The sequence below is a fragment of the Vulpes lagopus genome, chromosome 8 (assembly GCF_018345385.1).
Source record: "Vulpes lagopus strain Blue_001 chromosome 8, ASM1834538v1, whole genome shotgun sequence".
Lineage (NCBI taxonomy): Eukaryota > Metazoa > Chordata > Mammalia > Carnivora > Canidae > Vulpes > Vulpes lagopus.
The window spans coordinates 101,291,049-101,313,768 of NC_054831.1; positions in this window are offsets into that span (position 1 = coordinate 101,291,049).

Here is a 22,720-nt window from a genome sequence, read left to right on the forward strand (position 1 = left end):
TTCCAGGGTCAACTGTATTTACTAGGTGTTTTTATTTATGCTCTATCTTTCCTGAAAGGGTGGTGAAGACTGGGAACTGAATGTTTTTTTCAACTCTTGGGTGTCTTGTTATTTTCGAGAGTTAGGAAGCAGGCTCGCGGGAAGGCAGGATGATATAGTTTCTCGACTTGGAAGTACTCTTCATTTGCTTATGTGACTTTTCTCAGGAAGATGTGGAACTCTTGACTCCTCTTTAGGAAAACTAAGATAAACTAAACACATTTTGACAGAATGTCGTGCCTTCTGTACTGCATTCTCTTTGGTCATAGACCCCAAGGGTATCTTTCTTTTCAAGAACATTTTCTGGGAGGAAGTGAGCTTCTCCTTCCAGGTAGAGTACCTGCCTGTTTCTGTGGGCAGTGGTGTATACCTGACGGGGTAGGATGCTGAGCGAGGGTACTTGTGCCACAAGAAGAAGAGTGGCGTTTAGGACTAAAGGTGTTGCCCCTACTGGTATATAACCAGCTCAAAAGACCTTGACTCCTTTGCTGTCAATTCAGTGCCCTTCTTGTGAGTTGGTCTCACAAGTTGGTCTCACTTATTCCCCTCAGGCAATAAAAGGGACCCAGGACAAAACCGAAACCAGTTCAGAGCACTCGAGGGATGTTATGTGTGACATAATTCAAGCTAATGTTGGAAGGAAGAGTGGAATTGTTTGCTCTGCTCAGACTCAGAGCACGAGGATGGTGTGGCCCACACTGTCTCCAGCACCGAAGGGAAGCAGGGAGAGCTAGAGGCCTGTCAGACCCATCACTCACACCACAGGTAAGGTGTTTGACACCTGAGCTCAGTGGTCAATGAGTAACCCGTACAGATTGTTCACGAGGGTTCTGGAGATTTTCACCCAGAGGTGCAGTGAGGAGAATGACACATCTGAGAAGGGAAATAGAGGGGACTGCTATCTCCTGTTCTCCAGGCTTTCCTGTCTCCTTCCTTATCTTCTGAGAGGGGAAGAGGCATAAAAAAGCAGCCATTTTATAGCTTACAAAGGATTGACTTAAACAAGTTTTGGAAGGGCCACAAAAGACTCTCATCGGTATATAGAAATCGCTGATTCTCAGACAGAGAAAGAGGTCTAAAGGTTCCCAAACACCTCTTTAGGGCATAATTATGCATGTGACCTGATAGACCTAATATATTCTTGCAGATATATTCAAATCCACCACACATTTTCATTGGTCACCTCTCCTTTCTTAATACTCCTGTCACAGCCCTTGAAACGTTAGTTCTCTAGTGTTGTCACGCAACCAAACGCTCAAGCAAATGGCACAGCAAGGCTTCCATTAAAACTGTTTAACACCTGGCAGCACTGGCACCAATCAGTCAAAATAGAGCCCTGATGCATCGGTACAGATGTGTGCAACTGGCTCAGCTGTATCAGCATCGGCCGTGGCGGTAACGAGGCCTGGGCTGACCTCGGACACTTTAGAATGTCTTTGTTAGTCCACCCCAAGAGAAAACATGTCCACATGCTGCCAGAAGTGAGATTTATCAGAATCAGATTAAGGGCCAAACCAAGGCAATGATCTAAATAAAACAAAGGCGCCAAAAATCGCTGGAATAAAAAAGAAATACTACGCCAGTTAACTCAGGGCTCGGTACATAAGCAAAGTATAAATTCATCCATTTTATTGAAATAAACAGTACTCTTGAGTCAAAGTATAAGGCACTGATGTATTTGTGCTGGGTTACTTCTGTATGGCGAGAGCTTCATGGTGCAAACACCTATTGCACCGCCAGCTCTGTTACCCACCAGTTGATCATTGCCTGGAATCTAGACCCAGTTCTGCTGAGAAATTGGAAGTGGAGAATTGCTTTATACCAGACTTGCTAACAATGGCCAAAGAAGACAGAGATTCCCAGTACATGTCACCAAGATGTCACAAATGGCCACATGGGAGTTGCAAGGTATTGTTGCTGCCAGTGTTAAGGCGGCAGGGCAGGACCTGCAGGGGCAGGAGCTTCTGAGCCTCAGGGTCAGAACAGGAGCAGGTCTCCTGGTTGCCCTGTGGTCCCTTTGGGTGGCAAGCATGATAAGCACCATGCAGCATTCATGGGTCTAGGTTGATGTACTGAATGAGGGCAGAGTCCTACCACCCAGAGGCCTACCTTAGTGGCCAGCTGCAGAGTATACACGTTGTAGACAGGGCCCTATGGAGTTGTTGGAGAATCTGTTTCTGATGCCCAAGAAATAGGTGGTTGGAGATAGGGGAGGTGCAGAGGTTGGATAAGTTTCCTTGTGCTCTGCATTAGCTTAAGTATATGTAATAGTTTTCTGTTGCTGCTGTAACACATTGCCACAAACTTAGTGGCTTAACCAGTAACATAGACTTACTATCTTATAGTTCTAGAAGTGAAAATTCTGAGATGGGTTTCACTAGACCAAAATCAAGATGCTAGCAGGGTTGCCTTTCTTGGGAGGCTCTCGGGGAGAATCTGTTTTCCTGATCTTTATCAGCTTCTAAAGGCCACTTGCATTCCTTGGCTCATGACCCCTTCTTCCATCTTCAAAGTCCACAGCACAGCATCTTCAACTCTCTCTCTGACTCTACCCTTGGTTTCTGCTATCACGTCTTCTCTGACTCCAACTTTCCTGCCTCCTCCTTTTTCCTATAAGGACCCTTGGGATCACCTTGAGTTCACATGCATTGCCAGAATTGTCCTGCCATCTGAAGATCCTTAATTTTAAGTGCATTTGCAAGGTTTCTTTTGCAGTGTGAAGTGACATAGTCGGGGATTGCAACACCGACATGCTTGGGGATTTGTTATTCAGCCTACCACACAGAGAGGGGGATGGCTACCTTTCTGCTTTGCAACCGATTGGCCTTGAAGGATGACATTCATGCCCTCCAAGTTAGAGTGTTATCAGTATTTTGGAACACTTGATGTGAAAATTTCATTGCATTAAAAATTCATTCCTATCATTAAATTCATTTCAGTATTATGTTGCCAATGAAAAGAAAGAAGAGTAGTCAGATTTTTTTTAGTGTCATCTTCACTGTTCTGAATTTTCCAGTGATTATAAAAATGGTCTTAAAAATGGTCTTAAAATCTGGATTGTAATTATATGAACAAAATTTCTCACTGAGGTGACTCACGAATTTGAGCGGTCATCATTGGAAATTCTTTTTTTTTATCTTTGAAAATTCTTTCTTATTTATTTATTTATTTATTTATTTATTTTTTTATTTATTTATTTATTTATGAGAGACACAGAGAGAGAGAGAGAGGCAGAGACACAGGCAGAGGGAGAAGCAGGCTCCATGCAAGGAGCCCGATGTGGGACTCGATCCCGGGTCCCCAGGATCACACCCTGGGCTGCAGGCGGCGCTAAACCGCTGCGCCACCGGGGCTGCCCTATCTTTGAAAATTCTTGATGAGAAATTGTGCTTACTGTTTTAGCCTTAAAATCTGATACAAGAAGTTTAGTTTGTTATTTTCATGGAAATAAGCTCAAAGTTCTCATTAAAATATGTGAAAAAGATGTTGGGGAAAGTTTTATTCAAGTTCAATAATTAACATCTTCCCTACTATCTTAAATCTTATTTTTATCATGAAAATATAACGACAATTTTATTTACACCAAGTTCCAAAGAGTTATGTCCAGATTTCCCCCAGATTGCCTAGCATACCATACATATATTCTCATTTTCTATGAGCGGATAATGTTAAAAGAAGTTGGAAAGAATGGTTGTGAGTGACCCCATCCTTTGTGATCATGTGGGACCAACTCAAAACAGTTTTAAAGGAGAAATTATAGAATAGATGATTCCAATACAAGATTAATTGTAAGATTTGGAATGCAGAATAAATCCTTTAATTTGTCCATAAAGACCTATATAGCTTTTATTCGCAAAATATCAGCTAAGCCCACCCCTGCTAGGATGTGTTGAACAAATTCTTACAGCCTGTCATTTGAAGAGATCAGCCTTTTGTGGGTGGCCTGTATCTCAGTCTTTCTAAATCAGTTTTGGAAGTTTGAAATTCATCTTGGTTATAAAATATAAATCGATAAGTTCCAAAGAAGTTGAATCAAAATATCTGAAGAAATAAATATTTTAGTAAGGATTGCACGGATACATTTATTTTTTTTAAGGAAACCAGCTGAAATAGCCCATACACCCACGTCCTGTGAGGGTGACCCCCATTTCTAGTGCTCGTGGGCATGGAAACAGCGGAGAGAGTGCTGCCCAGGGAACCCTGGGCGGGGGAGATCAGAGCAGGTGTGGGTGGCAGGTAAGGAGGGGGGGTCAGGTGGTGAACCTCTGGCCTTCCTCTGCTCTAGTCATCAGACCTCGGGTGATCCCTTCTCTGCCCAGTGTCTCCCCTCTGGCCCAGTCATTCTCCTACCATGAGGATTTGGGAACTGGGTCACCACACATAGCTTTCCGTCCCACCCCACTTTGTAGCATAGAAAGGTGAAACACCGGGACACCTGGGGGGCTCAGCTGTTGAGCGTCTGCCTTCAGCCCAGGGCGTGATCCTGGGGACCCAGGATCCAGTCCCGCGTCGCGCTCCCTGCATGGAGCCTGCTTCTCCCCCTGCCTGTGTCTCTGCCTCTCTCCCTCTGTATCTCTCATGAATAAATAAATGAAATCTTAAAAAAAAAAAAAAGACGAAGCACAGTCTAGGTAGTTCTTCGTTGCTTGAAGCTAAGGCCACTTTGTTCTAATTTTCAATTCCTTTTCTTTACTCCCTGGTCTTACTTTCTATCCCTCTGCCCCGGGTCGATGGCTCTAGGTCTTTCATTCCCTAGAGACTCAGCAGGGCAGCTCCCAGAGGGGTGGCATTTCAGTACTTGATTCATAGTAAGCGCTTAACAAACCCTTTGGACTGAGTGAACGGGTCAATGAAGAGATGTGTTTTCTGAAACAGATTAGATTACTTACTAAATCTGGAGAGAAAGTTAACAGGAAGAGAAATTTACCGAAGGTGAAATCCTTAGGTTCTGTTTTTTCTGATTTACTTTTTTTTTTAAATCTCGTACTTTCAGAACTTAATTTGCTTTTACTGAAAAAGTTATTTATGCTCCTTGCCTACATCTTTTAGGAATCACAGAAAAGTATACAGAAGAAAACAAGGATTGTATATGATCTCTTGTCCCAGAAGTAATCACTGCTCACAATATATATATATATATATATATATATATATATATTTATATATATATATTTATTTTTTTTTTTCTTTAAGAACAATTTATTAGTTTTGGATCACAAAACATAGGGAAAGCACGAGGGCAGTGCCGGTGACCCTTGGCTGCACTTCCCAGTGTCCGCATCTGGAACTACCTCTGTACGGCAGCAAGCTTGGCCCCAGGCGTCCTCATACCCTAACAGCTGCAGACCCTGTAGCAAGTTGAGATACACCTCCCTAACAACATAGGACCCCCGCCTTAATCATTTTCCAGATCTCTCTTGCAAACAGTGACATGGCATCTGTTGTTCAACTGCCAATTTCTCAGGACTCTCAGGAATGAGTAGGTCACAGGCAATTATGCCTCAAAGCTCTTAGAGGTGGTTGGTTTTTTTTTTCCTTACCTTTCAAGAAGGCCTTTCTTCACAGTGGTGACTAAGGCCCTTTCTGTGTTCCTGGCATTCTAAGGCCCAGGCTGCTGGTGGCACAAGGACAGTAGCCCCGGGGATCGCCCATATCTAGGGCAGAGAGGGGGGGAGGCCAGGCCGGGCCCAGCAGAAGGACTTCACAGTCCATCTTATTGAGCTCAGACCAGGGGCCTGTGGGTCATGAGGACCTCTGTGTATTCATCGATTTTCTTCTCTGTTTTTTTCGGCCTGTTTCCATAGCCTCTTCAACTGTGGGATTGGATTTTGGCCTTCTCCTTCCTCCTCTCTTCCAGGGGGGCTGTTGCTGTCTGGTGCTTCTAGCCAGGCTTATGAGCTGTGTAGGCCTCAGGGGCACAACCTAGAGACCCAGGAGCCACCATCTGTAGGTTTCCTGTCCTAGGGCGGCCGGATCCCATCAAACACCTTGAGGTGGTCAGGGCCAGCATGGGGCAGCATGCCTCGCACTATCCGCCCGAGGGTAGGGCTGGGTGCTCGGGCGTGGTGGGGCCGCTGGGTGCGTTGGCACTCATCTCCTTGAGGAGGCAGGACAGGTACTTTCCTTGTTTCTGTAGAAATTGCCAGAACTTTGGATGCCCTTACAGTGCACGACCACGACCTTCTGGCCCAGAAGCACGCCCTGGGGATGGACTTGGCCACCGAGCACCAGCACCTGATATTCTGTGAGGTTATTTTGTAAGGTGGAACTCATGGTAGTATACATGTGACAGTCCATTAAAATGTCATGTTAGGGATGCCTGGTGGCTCAGCAGTTGAGCGTCTGCCTTTGGCTCAGGTGGTGACCCTGGGGTCCCGGGATCGAGTCCGGCATCGGGCTCCCTGCCTGGAGCCTACTTCTCCCTCTGTTCGTGTCTCTGCCTCTCTCTCTGTCTCTCATGAATAAATAAATAAAATCATAAAAAAGTCATGTTAATATAGATCAACCATCATCCTTATATATTTTTTTTTCATCCTTATATTTTTAAAGAGTTTATATATATACATATAAAGTAAAAAATAAATTTAAAAATAGAAATATAATAAATTTAACATAAATAAACCTGTATCTATACATGTGTATGTGCGTATATACATATGTACACACACACACACACACACACACACACATTTTTAGAAGACTCTTATTTCAAGGTCCTGGCACCAGCCTGTTGCTGGACTCGCCTGAGGCATGGGGCTCAGACAGGGGCATGTCTACACCTCCCTCCTTGGCGGGCCCCTGAATGACTTTATTACCTACCTCACACCTGTTGTGTACCTGACGTGGTTATTGCAAAGGGTAAGGAGGTAAGATGCATATAGTGTCTGTCACAACTCCGATGCTAATAGCGATTTCCAGGAAACATTCATCTTTTCCCCTTGGAATTCTGAAATGAGAATGATTCATGTCTCTGGGCCTCCGAGGTTTTTTTTTTTTTTTTTTTTTAGGTGGAAAAATATCCATTTTATAAATCCATGAACTGAAATGACAGATAGTTTTTAATAGTTACGTCAGAAGGACCAGTGCAAGGCCTCAGCACAGAGCCCCGGCGGTTGGCCTGAGGGCCTGGAGGTGCCCGGGCGTTGGCCCTGAGTTCTCCATCTCTTTGTTCTCTCCCACACCTGCACAGGCGCTCAGTTCCAAACACGTCTCCTAGTAAGAAGGGTCGTGAACAATACTTGGTAAGAAGCCCGAGCTGCCGAACGAGGCCCGTGGTCAGCTTGGTGCTGGGAAGGCCACAGAGGGACAAGGCCCCAGGCGGCTGCAAAGCCCCACGGTCTCCCAGTCTCCCCGCTCTCCCACGGCGTGCGCCCCAACCTCGGCATCATCCGTGACCGATGTTCAGCAAGCCTCAGCCTGCACTCGGGCTCTAGGTATAATAAATGAGACAGCAGAAGCTTTTGGGTTAAGAGGCCTAAATCCATTTAACGCCTGGGTGGACAACAGAATTAGGTGACAGACAATCCCGCGAAAGTCGAGGCAAGCAAGCGTCTCTTGCTGAAGTGACTATTAGCCCTGAGGTGCCCGGATCTGGGTCATTTCTCAGGTTCTATAGTGCTCGTGTTTCTGGGGAGGCTGCAGGTGCCCTCTCCACCCTCACCCCCCAGCCCCCCTACCCATAAAGGGTTATTAAGTTATGGTGCTGAGGATTTTAGAACTCGATAAAGCCTCCTCTAACTTAAAAAACCTTGAAGCAAGTTATAGGCACGTGTGGTCTTATAAGGAAGAGGTTAGGGGACCACTTCAGGGATTAATGCCAAACGTGTGTGAGCGATGCTTTCAGAGGAGGGGGCGACAGTAGCCACTCCTGACCCCCGAGTGTGCCCACGCCCGGGGAGCCCAGAATAGTGCCTGGCTTCAGTCTGGGGATACGCTCACAAAAGCAAAGGGGCCTAGGCATTGGCGGAAGTTTGCCACAGGCCTTGGGGTCCACTGTCAGGGTTTCTGGGCTCCTGTCTCCTGGGTGGCAGAGGGAAGGAGGGAGATGAGGGGACATATGTGACAGGCCCCCTTTCTTCCTTTTCTGTGACTACCCCCTCTCTTGGCTATTTCCCCTCCATCTATTCCTCTAACATTACCTTGAGCTGGGCCTGGTGGAGAGGCACGCGCGACAAGCAGGCCCTGCCCACGCCCCCCACACCCAGTGGGGCCACAGGTGGTTACAGTGTAGAGGGGGGTCAGTGACGGGGACTCTGAGACACGAAGGACTGTGGGAGGTGCCGTGATTACCTGCTGGGCTCGTTGGCACAGCCCATGGGACCCACCCATGGAGTTGCTGCTTCAGTACATCTGGGGATCAAGCCCACAAATGCACACTTCTAGCAAGTTCCTGGGTGCTGCTGCATTTGACGGGTGGACCGTTTCAGGGCGATTGTAATTCGAGGGCATTTGCCAGACTTCTGCTGGCCCTGCTCTGGCTTCAGAGCTGCAGAAAGAGAGTGACACGTGTATAGGGATCATTAAGTGGAGAGAGGCTGACATGTGCAAGACTTAGGAAAGGCGGCGGGTGTCCTGGGGCCCCAGAGGGCGTGAGAGCGTGTGCGTGTGTGCACGCGCGTGTGTGTGTGTCAATGGGTGGCAAAGGGCCCAGCTCCTGCGTCCTCAGGAGGAAGTGCCTGTGATCACAGCCGTTGCTGAGTGTGTGCTTCCTGGAGCTGTCACGGCTTAGTCGTGTGGTGTCATCTTGGTTATTTACCTCTTTCTCTCTCTCTTTAAAATACTTAACTTATTTATTTGAAAAAAAAAAAAGAACATGCAAGCGAGGGGAGGGGCAGAGGGAGAAGAAGGCTCCCCGCTCAGCCCGGCACGGAGCCCGATCCCAGGACCCTGGGATCATGACCAGCGCTGAAGGCAGACATTTCACGGACGGCGCCACCCAGGTGCCCCAGCGTGTTGGCCTCTCCGTATCTCAGTTTCCCTACCTGTAATATGGGAATAATACCCATCTCATAGGAGTGTCAATTTTTTTTTCCTTATTGATAGGCTTTTTAAAGAACAGATATATGTTCACGGAAAAATGGTGCAGGTAGCATGGTGAGTTTTCATGCACCTCCTCTCCTCCCATTCAGGCTGTACAGTTCTACGGCCTGCGACCAATGCATGTCATGTGCCCATCACCACAGTATCCCAGAGAACAGTGTCACCTCCCCCTAACACTCACCTGTGGTTCCCATATTCATTCCTGCCCCCCGCCCACCCTCACAACCACCCATCTCTTGACGGTCTCCACAGCTTCGCCTTTTCCAGAAAGGCACACGGTTGGACTCGTACAGCCTGTACACTTTTTGGGGCTGGCCTTTTTCATTTAGCATCTCAGGTCCACTGTGTCTTGTCATTGCTCGGCAGCTCACTTCCTCGTACCTGGGAATATCCCATTGTAAGGATGTACCGGTTGGCTTATCCATCCACCTGTCAAGAAGCACCTTGGTTGCATCCCACGTTTGACCTTTTTGAACAAAGCTCCTATAAGCCTCGTGTGCACATTTTTGCACACATAGATTTTCAAGTCGTTTGAGTGAATACCTAGGAGCGTGATTGCTGGAAAATACGCTGAGTCTAAGTTGAGCTTGGTGAGCGACTGCCCAACCATCTTCCAAAGTAGCCGTACCATTGGGCCTTCTTACCAGTGGTGAACGAAAGTTCCTCTTGCTCCCCATCCTCACCACAAGATGGATTGAATAAAATAACGGATGTACAGCCCTGAGCACAGTGCCTGCTCTGGGGGCAGAGCTCAGTCTCTAGAAGCCACTCCTACTGGTTCCAGTTATTTTTCTCCTTTCCCCGTGCCTTTCTCTTTTTCTGGGCCTATTTCAATCCCCTGTTTTTTCAGAGGCAAAGCTCTGATCTTTAATCCCTAACCCTCCTCTCCTCTCTGCCGGTCTCTCCTCTTTAGAAGACCTCCTGTCCCTTCTAATTGGACCTGTGACATCTTGTACTTCCAGAATCACCTTGAGGGTTGTAGAAGTTTTCTAGAGAAGCAGAACTAGTAGGGTGTGTGTGTATGTAGAGAAAGAGAGAGGGGGATTTATTTTAATGAATTGGCTCATGTGATTACAGAGTCTGGTAAGCCCACAGTCTTCAGGCTGGAGGGCAGGGGAAGAGCCAATGCTGCGGGTGACGTCTGGAGTCATCTACTGGTGGAACTCCTTCTTGCTGGGGAGAGGTCAGTCTTTTTTGATCTATTCAGACCTTCAGCTGATTGGGTGAGGCCCACCCGCACTAGGAAATGCAAGCCTTTCTCCTCCAAGTTTACTGATTTAAATGTTACTCTCATTCCAAACAGCCTTCACGGAGCCTCCAGAATAATGTTTGAACAAGGTTGTGGACACCGTGGTCCAGGCGAGTCGCAGAGAGAGGAGCCATCACAGGTGTGTTGCTGGTATTTTGAAATTCACTTTAGAAGCATTTTGAAATCAGGAACCTTGTTCCGAACTTTTGGTGTCCCAGGCAGCTCTGGCACCCTGCTAGTTTCCAAATGGGGCTCAGTAAATGTTGGCTGAGAGGAAGCTGGAGGGGAGAAGTTGTTTAATTAGCAAGTTTCTGACCCAGTGTGGGGATGAGGCAGGAGGGTGTAAGATGAGACTGTCCTACCAGCATGGGACCATTTAAGGTAAGATGCTCCTGCCCAGAGGACTTCATTGTAGGGCTTAATTTTGAATTATATGAAACATGTAAGGAAGTGTTGGAGAGGATGGTATTTCTGAATGCAGCAGGAAGCAACTTACTAACCTTTGTGATTTTGAGTATCTTTATTTCCCCCGCCTCCTTCTATCTTTTTATGCCTTCTTTACTCTGAAATATATAAGTGATATATTTATACATAATTGGAATATAAAATGATAATGATCTGAAATTATATGCACAGATGCTCACATTCTCCAAGGAGGCAGAGCCTTGTCATTGTTACCTTGTGGGTTGTTAGAGACTGATCGCCAGTGTAAAGTACTGGGGGTCTGTGCTCAGCCAACATCTTTATATAACCACCCTTGGTAAATAGCTCAAGACCTCCCTCCCTCCCTCCAGAGTTCTCTTCCCCCAACCTCATTTCTGCTTCTTCCATGTGGGGACTCCTCAGTGAACGGGAGAAAGTAAATAAGCAAAGGTCAATGTGAATTGTAATATACAGGGTGTTGACTTTGTGTGATGATTAATTTCAGGTGTCAACTTGTCTAGACCTTGGTGCCTCGATATTTGGTTAGACATGTCCGGATGTTGCTGTGAAGGTAATTTTTTTTTTTCAGATGAGACTAACATTTAAATGGTAGACTTTGAGTGAAGAGGATTATCTATCTTCCATAATGTGGGCGAGCCTCAACTAATCAGTAAATGGTCTTAAGAAAAAGACTGAAATTTCCCGAGGAAGAAAAGAGTCAGCTCCAAACTGTATTTGGATTCAAGCTACAACATTAACTCTTCCCTCTCTAGCACGTTGACCTATCCTGCAGATTTTGGACTTGGACCTCCATAATTCCAAGGGCCAAATTCTTAAGGCCAACTCCCTTCTCTCTCTCTCTCTCTACACACACACACACACACACACACACACACACACACACACACATCCTCCTATTGGTTCTATTTCTCTGGAGAACCCTGACTGATACCTTGTGGTCAGTTGGATGTTGGTTCACAGAAAGAGAACTGATGCATTTAGTGTAATAAATTCTGCTATTGGGAGCAACAGTCTGCTGCAAATCCTGCAGAATCACACCTTCAGAAATACAAAGCTTCTTTGCCGGAATAAAGTGTAGGTGGAAGGAGAGTAGATTTAGAGTCAGAAAGCCTGGGTTTGAGAGCTTGCTCTGCCATAGTTAGGTGTGATCTTAGGTGAGCCATTTAGCGTCTCTGAATCTCAGTATCTTCATTTCTAAAGTGATAATATATTTACTTATTTATTTATTTATTTAGGAGTGCTTGAGTGGCTCATTTGGTTGAGTGTGTGACTCTTGATCTCAGCTCAGGTGTTGATCTCAGGGTCGTGAGTTCAAGCCCAGCACTGGGTTCCACACTGGGCATAGAGTCTATTACATACATAAATAAATAGATGATAGATAGATAGATAGATAGATAGATAGATAAAGAAGTGATGATAATTATGTTTCCTTCCTGGGCTACTGGAGCAATTCAATGAGCTACCATTTGCAAATATACCAGTATAGTTACTGAGCTCTACTGTTGCATTTTATTAATGGGGAAGCTGAGACTCAGAGATAGTAATTTATCCAAGATCAGAATTTAAGGCCATAGAGTTTTGTCTTTTCTCTCAGTGCCCTGTTGGTGACCCATCAGTGATGACAGTCATAGTGTTTCCTGAGCAGTTGCTATGCGTGAGAAAACTGTGCTAAATGCTCTATAGCCATTTTCCCCCTCAGCCAGACCTTACACAGTTGGTGCAGGTGTCAGCTTCCTACTCCACATATAACAAATTATCACAGAGTTACTGGCTTCAAACAATACCCGTTTATTCTCTTACACTTCTGTAGGTCAGGAGTCTGGGCATCACATGGGCGGGTCTTCTGCTCAGGGTCTTGTAAACCTAAAATCAAAGTAACAGCAGGGCTGGGTTCTTTTCTGGAGGTTCTGAGGAAGAAACTTCTTTGAAGCTTGTTCAGGTTGTTTGTCAAATTCAGTTTATAGCTTCTGGGGCAGAGATGCTCATTTCCTGGGGCTACTCTCAGTACCCAGGGCCACCACATTCCTTGCCACAGGCCCAACACTGTTGTGGCCTCTTCTTCCCGTCCAGCAAAAATGCGCACCTCTGGCTTCCATCCTCTGTGACCAGCTGGAGAAAATGCCATTTTTAAAGGCCCACCTGATTAAACCAATTTCACCAAGGCAATCTCCCTTTCTTAGAGTCAGCTGTGCCATATGACATGACCCAGTCATGGGGGGTAAAATCCACCCTATTCACATTTCTGGAGGTTATACAGGGTGTGCCCAGGGTGGGGGGCAGTGTGGATCTAGGGCCATTTTGGAACCCTGTTTGTTAAATAACATTTCCATGTTAAAGGTCAAGAAAGTGAGACCAGGAAGATTGAGTAAACTGCCTGAGGTTACACAGCACTCAGTGGAAAAGGCAGAAATCCAAATGCAGAACCCGCTCTGTTTCACTGTGTCTCGCTGCTGCCAAGACCTTTCCCTGGAGTCCCTTGAGGCTCTTGAGAAGACCCCGGTCTCTGACCATGAGGAAATAATTAGTACTGGGTCTTCCAAATAAATTCTTGTTAGAGATGGCTAGCCATTCAGAATCACCAAAGTTTATCCCATAAACAATATTGTCCTCGAGTGTGTTTCTCTCTTGGTTACTACGATGCCTTAGGTCACTAGAAACATTTTGGGGCCTTAAAGTAATGTCATGAATGCCAGAAATTTCAGGCAGCCTGCAAGAGCTGAAACAGTCAATTGGCCTTTTTACTCTTCCAAGAAAGGGTGTTGGTCAGGTGCTGGTCTACTCTGCTTCTATGCAGGGAAAGCATGTGCAAGCAGGTGCATGAGACCAATCCTCTCCCCCTCCTCAACCTCTTTCAAGGAGTTGCTGTGAGAAGGGCAGGTGTGCGGACAGAGATGAAGACCCCTCAGTGGAGCTCCTGACTCACGAGGCTCTGTCATGCGGTCACACACCTGCCATTTGCTGCTTCATGATCCCAGTGCCCTCTCTTCTGGTGGGGTGCTGCACACCGGGATTGGGACCATAGGAGCTTGGCTAAGTGAGATTTTGTTTTCTACAAGGTTGTATCCCTGGTGCGCAGGGGTGAGATAAGCAGGAAGGTATCATGCTTGCATTTTATAGTCTTTATTCACTGTTGGCCTCTCAGAGAGACTGGGGAGCTGCATGAAATGATCATAACCACCCACACATTGGCTTTAGCATGCACCACCTTGAGGGTGATCCTTCAATGGCAGGACTTCAGCGCTTTGGTTTAAATCCCCAAGGTTTTGCACAGAAAGCAGGAAACGGGGGTGTCCTTTGTTTGGAACTCATTGGTGACTGTGGGGACACAGTGTCAGTGTGAGGAGGGGGGTGAGCAAGACTCTCATGGAGGCAGGTTCTGGACACCTCAAAGCAGCACACTCTGAAACAAGATGTATGGTTCATAGCAACCTGACATCTTTCCATATCACATCTGGTAAACAAACTTCCTCCAGGATGTTCCCCTCTCACTCCTTGGAAGATGTGCTCTGGAAAATTCAGATTCAGCATCGTGATACTCCGTGCTTTTGTAGTAAGAATCCCAGTAGTGACACGTGGACTTATTTGACTTATTTGCCAGGGAGGCTCAAACCACCCATCTGTGCCCTTGTAGCTCCATTGTTGGGCAGCCCAGAGAGGCATCACAGGATTGATGCCTTTTAAAAAAAGGTCAGAGGTGGGATGCCTGGGTGGCATAGTTGGTTGTGTGTCTGATTCTTGGTTTCCGTGCAGGTGGTGATTGCAGGGTCCTGGGGTGGTGGTGGGGGGGCGGAGCCCGACGTCTGGCTCCATACTCTGCACGGAGTCTGCTTGGATTTCTCTCTCGTTGTCCCTCTCCTTCTGCCCCTCCCCAGCTCGCACTCTCCTACCTCCCTCTAAATTGAAGAAATAAATCGTGTAAAAAAAAAAAAAAAGGTCGGTGGTGGGAGTGGGGGAAGCATGGGAGGCGTGCCCCAGAAGATGGAAGGAAGACTAACAAGCAATCTAAAAGAAAGAGGGAGCGTTTGTGAGCGCTCCTTTGAACTCCATGCATGCACGTGACAGCCTGACAGGGAGCAATGGACTGTGGTTTCCACGCCTGCAGGTGTTACATGCAGGATTTGATCTTGACCTCTGTACAGGTCTGAGCTCCTCCACTCGGATCCTAGGATTCTTGGGCACAAACCCAGGGAATGGTCTTGGCCATTCCTATTCCATTTTGTCATTCCTGATCTGGTTTGTCATGCACGGATGGAGAGGTGCCCCACTCATCTCCCGTGCTCTCTTCTGTAGGGGCTTGCAGCCTACGAGCCACGCTCGTTCCCTGTGGGCTCCGTCAGTGCTCTCATGGAAGGAGATGGAAAGTCTGGAGGAGGTGGGGAGCCATCTTCGTGGATGTGGCGGTGCCTGTGGCCTCAGCAAGTGGCTCCACGTGACTGCAGGTGGCCCCCCAGATCTTGGCTGCCGGGGCCGTCGGTGGAAGCCCCCCAGCACCAGAGCTGAGCGAGAAGGTTCCCATGCAGGGGGTGGCAGCAGTTTTCTGATCTCAGGGCACAACGCTCTTCTTGTTGCTCCTTCAGGCCCACCACACCTTTTCTCTTTGGTTCTTCCAGCTTTCTGGGGCCTGGCATTAGACTTTTATCCTCAAAACATGCCCAGGGTTTCACTTCCCTGCATGAGCACCGATCCAGGCTGAACAAGCCATGGCCATTCTGAACCTGCGGCCTGTATTTGCTTGCTTGCCTTCCCTTAGCTTCCAGGGGTAGTTTGACAAGTCTGTTGACTCTCTTATGACTGCGAACCCCTAATGTTATTATTTCAGGGTTACATTTATTTTTTAAGGCAAATAATCAAGGTTGGGGGGTGGTTAGACCTTTCAACAAATTGTTGTCATAAAGCCAGGGAAGAGGGTAGGGGGCCATAGACAGTGATAAAAATGTGCTCCTGCCCCAGTTCGGACGTGCCTATCACAGCCAGGAGGTCACCAGTTCGGCCAGAGGACAAGCTTCGTCTGAATGTGACTGGATCTGTCAGCCAGCTTCACTGTGTGGGCCACAGGGGCCCTTAACCTGTGCTCTATTTCCACGTCAGATGGGATGCAGGATGTGAACATAGGCCACTTGTGAAGCATCAGTGAGGGCATCACTGATGAGGTGGTACTTTTCAAATGCACATGTAAATATATTGTTTTGAGTACATCTTTCGGGTGCGATAATTTTGTCAGAGATGGGGGAGGCGTAAGTGCTGGCTCAATCCAGGGGCCCTTGCTCCATTTCCTGAGTTGCTCCTACCTCTGCTGACCTCTGTGGGGGCCTTTCTGGGCTTGTCGTGTGTGGCCATGTCTAGAGTAAGAGTAAAAAGGCTTGTTGCTGAAGGATTGAGAAGACTTCAGAAACTCTTTTCTAATGGTGTGCTTGCCCAAATTCAGCCATCTGGTTTTGTGGAGGCTTAAACCACCCAAGGGAAGGGATGGGAAGGACATTACCTTTGCTGCATTCTGGGGCTGGGAATGAGGTCAGATCTCTCGCATGGGCTGCACGGGGGGCGAGGGGGAGGCATCATTTCTTGAAGGAAATCAGGTTTCTGTTAGGGAGGAAGAAGAGTGGGGAAGAGATACTTGAATAATGAAGCCTGTGGGAGAGCCAAGTGGTTCTTACAGACCTTTTACTACTTTATACTTTTGATTCATTCAACAAACACTCAGTGAGCCATTAAATCTCTGCTTGGTACTATGCCAAATGCTGGAGATACAAAGGATAATAAAAATATCGTCCCACCTGTTGAGGATTTTATAGTCTAAGTGGAGGAGACGTATGGGGGAACAAAATTATAATAAGAAAGAAAGAGCTGAGAAAGTTGTTGAGTAGCGATGAAGCAACGTTTTATGAGAACTCAGAGGAAGGAGGAACTAAATCTATCGGGAAAGAAGCTCAGGGAAGAAGAGGAGTCTGGGAGGATGGGCACCCCGGTCAGGGAGCAGCACATGTGATGGTGTAGGGACATAGAAGGGCGTGGAATGTTCCTGTCTGTACAGGAAACATGGTGAGCACATGAGGGCTGCTGAGGGGCGAGGCCTAAGACCCAGCTCGTGGAGACTTGGTGCAGAGTCCACCCTGCACATGGTGGTGGACGGGCCATGAGACAGGCCCAGGAAGGCTGTTGTGGCTTTGGTGTGAGTAATGCACTGGAGGAAGCAAGCTTGAAGGGGGGGTGGTGCTCAGTGGACAAGTGAGAAAGAAAACAGGAGCCTGCGCCGAATTAGGGGAAGGGGCCTGCGTTAGGGGAGCCAATAGGCGCTGGCCTGGAAGTGGAAGAGGGAGGAGGCTGGGAGGACAGCAGGGAGAGGAAGGGCCAAAGACGGGACAGCCCGAAACGTCCTCTTGGGTGCCGGGAATTGAGATGGGGAGCCCAGGAGGAGGAGGAGGACGGGGAGGAGGAGGACGAGGAGGAGGGAAAGCAGGCCTGGAGTGGCAACCGTGGCTCTGAGGGTCGGCAGTGGCCTCTGGCCGGGGACTTGGGTGGGGACTTGAGGTGGGCGGGCAGGAGGGCCTTCTGGGGGAGGACAGGTGCCAACAGGCACTTGCAAGGAGTCGGGGGGTGCCCCACAGATCTCTCACCAGGGGAGCTAGCCCGTCCTCTGGCCATTTCCTGGCGGCTGTAGAGCCCTGGGCCGGGGTCGGGAGGAGGGTGCTCCCTGCCAGCCGGGTAGCAGTCCAGCCAGTCTGGGTAGCAGCCTGGCGGCCCGTGGACCCCATCAGGCCACTGGCCCCGACGCTGGTAGTGCTGGATGGCGATCCCCTCGCACCTGGGGTGGCAGGGAGCCCCTGGGTCCTCCCTGCGTGGCGCAGACCCCACTCCTCAACACGGGGAGGGGGGCCCTCCCAGCATCCCAACTCAGCCGGATGACCTCCAGGGCCAGCCGTCCTCTGAGGCTGCTTTGCTGCAGGCGTGGGGTGCGGAAGAGTGAAGCATTAGCCCATTGAAGCTCAGGTCATGCTTGATTCGATACAGAAGACACCCCATCCAAGAAATTCGATGACAAAGGCATGAAAATTCCATGAAAGTCCCATTTCTCTGCTTTCCTGATCTTGGTCTTGAATTACAGGTTGAGTGAATGAACGAATGAATGAATGAACGAATGAATGAATGAGTGCTTATGCAAAATCCCAGGGGAATTTCCAGAAAGGGCTGAGAATGGGAAGTAAAGCTGCCGCTGTTTCTCTCTGCTTGCGGCAAGTCCCATGGGAGTGTTCTCCTTTACTTGAGCTGGGTCTAGTTCTTGTCACGGCTGGCCAACCCCAAGGCCCTCCCTGGCTCCTTGGGAACAAAGCCCTCGTGGGAATGGGTATCTCGGGAGCTGACGCCTGTGGCCGTTGGCACACTTGGGGTTTTCGAAGACACATTGGAAGGCATTCTCTGGCTGCTTCAGGGTCAAGATCGTGCTGGCCCCGTAGGATGGAGTTTCTGTGAGCCGGGGCTGCACGGAGTCAGGGAAAAGAAACAGTAGGTTCAGTGGGCAGGAGGGAGAAGGGCCACCACTTTCCCGATGAGAAGCAGCTTTTTAAAGGGAATATGCTAGGGGCGCCTAGCATAGGCCTAGGCCATATTTCCTAGTGGCTCAGTCAGGTTGGTGTCTGACTCTTGATTTCAGCTCCAGTCGTGATCTCAGGGTTGTGGGACGGAACCCTATGTCGGGCTGTGCACTCGGTGGGGAGTCTGCTTGAGATTCTCTCTCTCCCTCTGCCTCTCCCTCCACTTGCATCTGCTGCCCCCCAAACAAATAAACCCTTGGATGGGACGTCTGGGTGGCTCAGCGGTTGAGCATCTGCCTTTGGCCAAGGGCGTGACCCTAGGGTCCTGGGATCGAGTCCCACATCGGGCTCCCCGCAGGGAGCCTGCCTCTCCCTCTGCCTATGTCTGCTTCTCTCTGTGTGTGTCTCTCATGAATAAAAAACAAAACAAAACAAAACAAAAAAAACAAAAAACAAATAAACCTTTGCAAAAAGAAAAAAAGGAACATGTTGCTCATTGCTTGTAAGAGGCTGTTCCTTGGCTCCGCCGTCTGCTCAGCACGCTGTCTGCCGAAGCAGGCCTGTTCCGGGCAACGCGACGTGGAGTGTGGGTCCGTAAGTGCCATAATAATAAAAACACACAATATAACAGACTTGGCGATGGCTTTTTCGTCTCGGTTACTGTTGCCACTGTTTCGTGCAGCTGGATCTGACTTCTCAAGTCCTGGTCGGTGGGGAATGGGCAAGAGGAGAATTGAAGAAAAAAAAAAAAACACAACCAAAAACCCCAAACCGGTTTCCAACCAATAGGCGAGTTTGATGAATTCACCGTGTTGCAGACCTAAAAACAGCCTCCACGGGGGCTTTCGTACCGACACCACTAGATGTCACTAAATAACAAGCTTCTGGGATCCCTGGGTGGCGCAGCGGTTTGGCGCCTGCCTTTGGCCCAGGGCGCGATCCTGGAGACCCGGGATCGAATCCCACGTCGGGCTCCCGGTGCATGGAGCCTGCTTCTCCCTCTGCCTGTGTCTCTGCCTCTCTCTCTCTCTCTCTGTGACTATCATAAATAAATAAAAAAATTTAAAAAAAAAAAAAAATAACAAGCTTCTTAGAACGACTGCGTTGGAGGCTTTAACAGCCAGGGCTTCCCTCATTCTGTTAACACTTCACAAGTATATTTGTGCTGGATGCATTTTCCACATCATTATTTTTTTTCTGAATCCTTTACATTCAATCCGACACTCATTCTTAGGGACGTAGCTTCACCCTCTTTGCCTGTCAGCCAGTTCATTCTTTGGACGGGGGTGACTTCTCTAGCCCACCCTCCGCGTGGCAAGCGAATTCACATTTCATGGGCTGTGAAACTATGGTGGTCAGAATGTGCCGGGTTCTGTTTTTTTTGACATGGGTGGAATGCTTGATCTCTGATGTGCTTGTGGCTGACCGAATGCAACGTAAAAAACTGGAGGCCTGATTGCATTGTGTATGACGTAGGCTCCTCAGAAAGCAGTGATGCTGTCAGAGATCATTGTGGCCATCAGACAGGGCCACCATCCAAACCATCTGGGGACAGTGAAAAGCCCATTCTGGTTTAAAGACCTCAATGGAAAAAGGTCTCTGCTAAAACAAAACCCTTTTCTTTGATGCCCCTTCATTCCTTTATCTTTCTCTAGGCTGCCTTGTCATATTTTCTGTGACAGCTCTCAGGGGACCAAGGCTAGCAACATTTTCTCTGCCTTGGGAATATCTATCCCCATCAGTAATTCTGACGGAAGGAAGGAGAGCTTGTCGTGTGTCCCAGGAGGACCCTTCAATTGTGCATTTGATGTTGACGGCTCTTTGTCATGAAGAATGGAATTCCAGGGTGCACGGATCACACGGTTTAATAATAAAACTTGGGAGTTATACCAAGCTTTGCAATTTCCAGAGCACTTTCAAATCTATTACCTCACTTTATTCTCACAACCATCTATTAAGGAAGGCAGGATGGGTGTTTTACTTCTGTCTCACAGAATAGGAAACAGAAGGCCAGAGAGGTTAAATGGCTTGGCCAAGGTCGTGCGGATAGAAGGTGGGGCTGTGACACTCTGTTGCATCTCCAGGCTCCTAGGCTCGGACACCCCCCTCCCCGACTCCACGACACCAAGCTGCTTCCTGCAGCATTGTCAGGGGCAACAAGAAATGGGCTTCTAGCAAGGCTGCGTCCAAAAAGCCGGCAAAGAATCAGAGATCCAGTGCTGCAGAAATCAGGGCAAGAGCAGAGGAGTCCTTGGTTTCCCTGTTGCCAACTTGCCCACCTTCACTTGGCACCTGCCCAAGGCACTGCTTGCTAAAACTGCTACTTAAGAGATGTGAGAAAGATGGAGAGTGCAGAGGAAGCCAATAGAAATACCTGCACACTTGCAAGGTGGTACGTGCGGAAGTGAAAGGAGTCAAGATAGGGAGCTTGCTTCATTTAGAAAAGCAACATTGAGAAGGAGAACTTGAATATCGTTGTCAAGTCAAAAAGCAGAACTTGTCCTCTCCTTGGAATGTCAGAGGAGGCAGGAAGGATGGAGCACACGGAGCCCCTGTGGGGTCATTTCCTGCCTTCCCAGGCCAAACATGGGTGGTGGTGGTGGTGGTGAGAGAGAGAGAGAGAGAGAGAGAGAGAGAGAGAGAGGGAGGCTGTGGGAGACTTCTTTCACCAACATCAGGGTGGTACCTGGCCCAGTGAGGTCTACTGAACATCTCTAACCTGATGGAAAACCCTAGCTAATCACTAAAGTACCCTGTTAATCTGTTGAGTGGTGGCCTCCCTTTCCTGATGAATAGAGGCTTTGAAAAATACTGCTTGATCAATGATGACCATGGAGCTCATTTCCAGCTGCCTCTGATATTTGACTGACAACAGAGCTGACACTTCTTACTTTGAAGCCAGAAGATGATGGAGCCAAAAGCACCTGTCCGGTGTTATTTCGGAAACAGCCATACCTGCAAAATCCGTGTTTGTGAATTGCATAGCAGCTTGCTTTCGGGGTACAGTCTGAAATACTAGTCTTTCCACCAGATGCCTAATTATTTCTCAGGTTCAGCCTGAATGGCATCTGAGAAACGGGCAATAATGTTTGCCTTTGTTTTCCAGGGTGGGGTATGCAGCACTAGCCACTCAGTTCCCCATAGAGCCCATGGTTCTTAACCTTGGTTGTACCTTAGAACAGCTCGGTGAGCTTTATAAAATTGCTGATACCCAGGATCTACCCCCAGATGTTTAGATTTAATTAATTTGGGGTGGATCCTGTGCGCTGGTACTTATAATAAGTGCCCTAGATGATTGTAATGTGCAGTCAGGGTTGCGAATCACTGTGTCAGAGCATCTCCACTGGAGGCACTTCTTTATACGATGCCCTCCTCATAGGTGTAGGTAACTGATAATCCTAGAAAAAATTCTATATTTTTTGTGTTCAGGGAAAGGAGGTTTCTCCAGATAGCTAAGTGTAAACAACTACTCATCCATAATTCTTCTATTAAAAAGCTCAGTGGCATTTTAATGCTAAGTTGAAATAGGTAGCATCGCCCAGATAAATTTATTCTGCAATTTAGTATAATGTTTCTCAAAGTGTATTCTGTGACAATTCGTGTCAAAACCATCTGAGGTGCTTGGTAATATCCAGGTTCCTGGGCCCCATTCCGGGTCTACTGAATGGAACACTCTAGGTGGAAAGCCAAGGATCAGCAGTGTGAGCTGTCGCTCCAAGGGATTTTGGTGGGACTCACCAGCAATGCTTAACTAGTTTTAATTAGTATTAACCCTGTCTGTCCTGAGGGCCTTAGTATACATTGGTCCTTACAGTGTTCTCTCCCTTCCCTTTTTTTGCTTGTTTGTTTGTTTCTTTTCTTTTCTTCTTCTTCTTTTTTTTTTTTTTTGTAATTGCAAGACTTCTGGTCTTGCAAACTCCCAATACTTCATCAGAACCACAAACTTTTTTCTGTATAGTCTGTTTGCTAATGAGAGCCATGGCCTGATTTCACCTTTCTGGCATTTGTGACCAATTGAAAATCTTTATGTCTTTCTTCAATTCTGTCAAAGAGCCAAAAAAGAAAGAAAAATAAAGTAGCAGCATGATGTCACTGGTCTGCTTAAAAATCCCATGATTGTCTATTTTCAATTAGCAGTTTCCCTGCTGGCTGGCCTCTGAGTCTCTCTGAGCTTGCCCTTATCAGGTTTCCAGCTGCTTCATGGTTCTGCTTTATTTGCATCAAATAGTCCCTTAATAACTATCTCTTTCAGGATCAAACACCTCTGCATTTGGCACATTTTCTTTCAAGGGTTTAGAGCCAAGCTCTTCCCGTGATGTTAAAAATGGATTATTAGAGAGCACAAGTAATAGTAAATAGGTGTAAAATGGTTTCTCTGTGCTGATGAAAATCTTTCAGATTCCTGCGTTGATGTCTCACT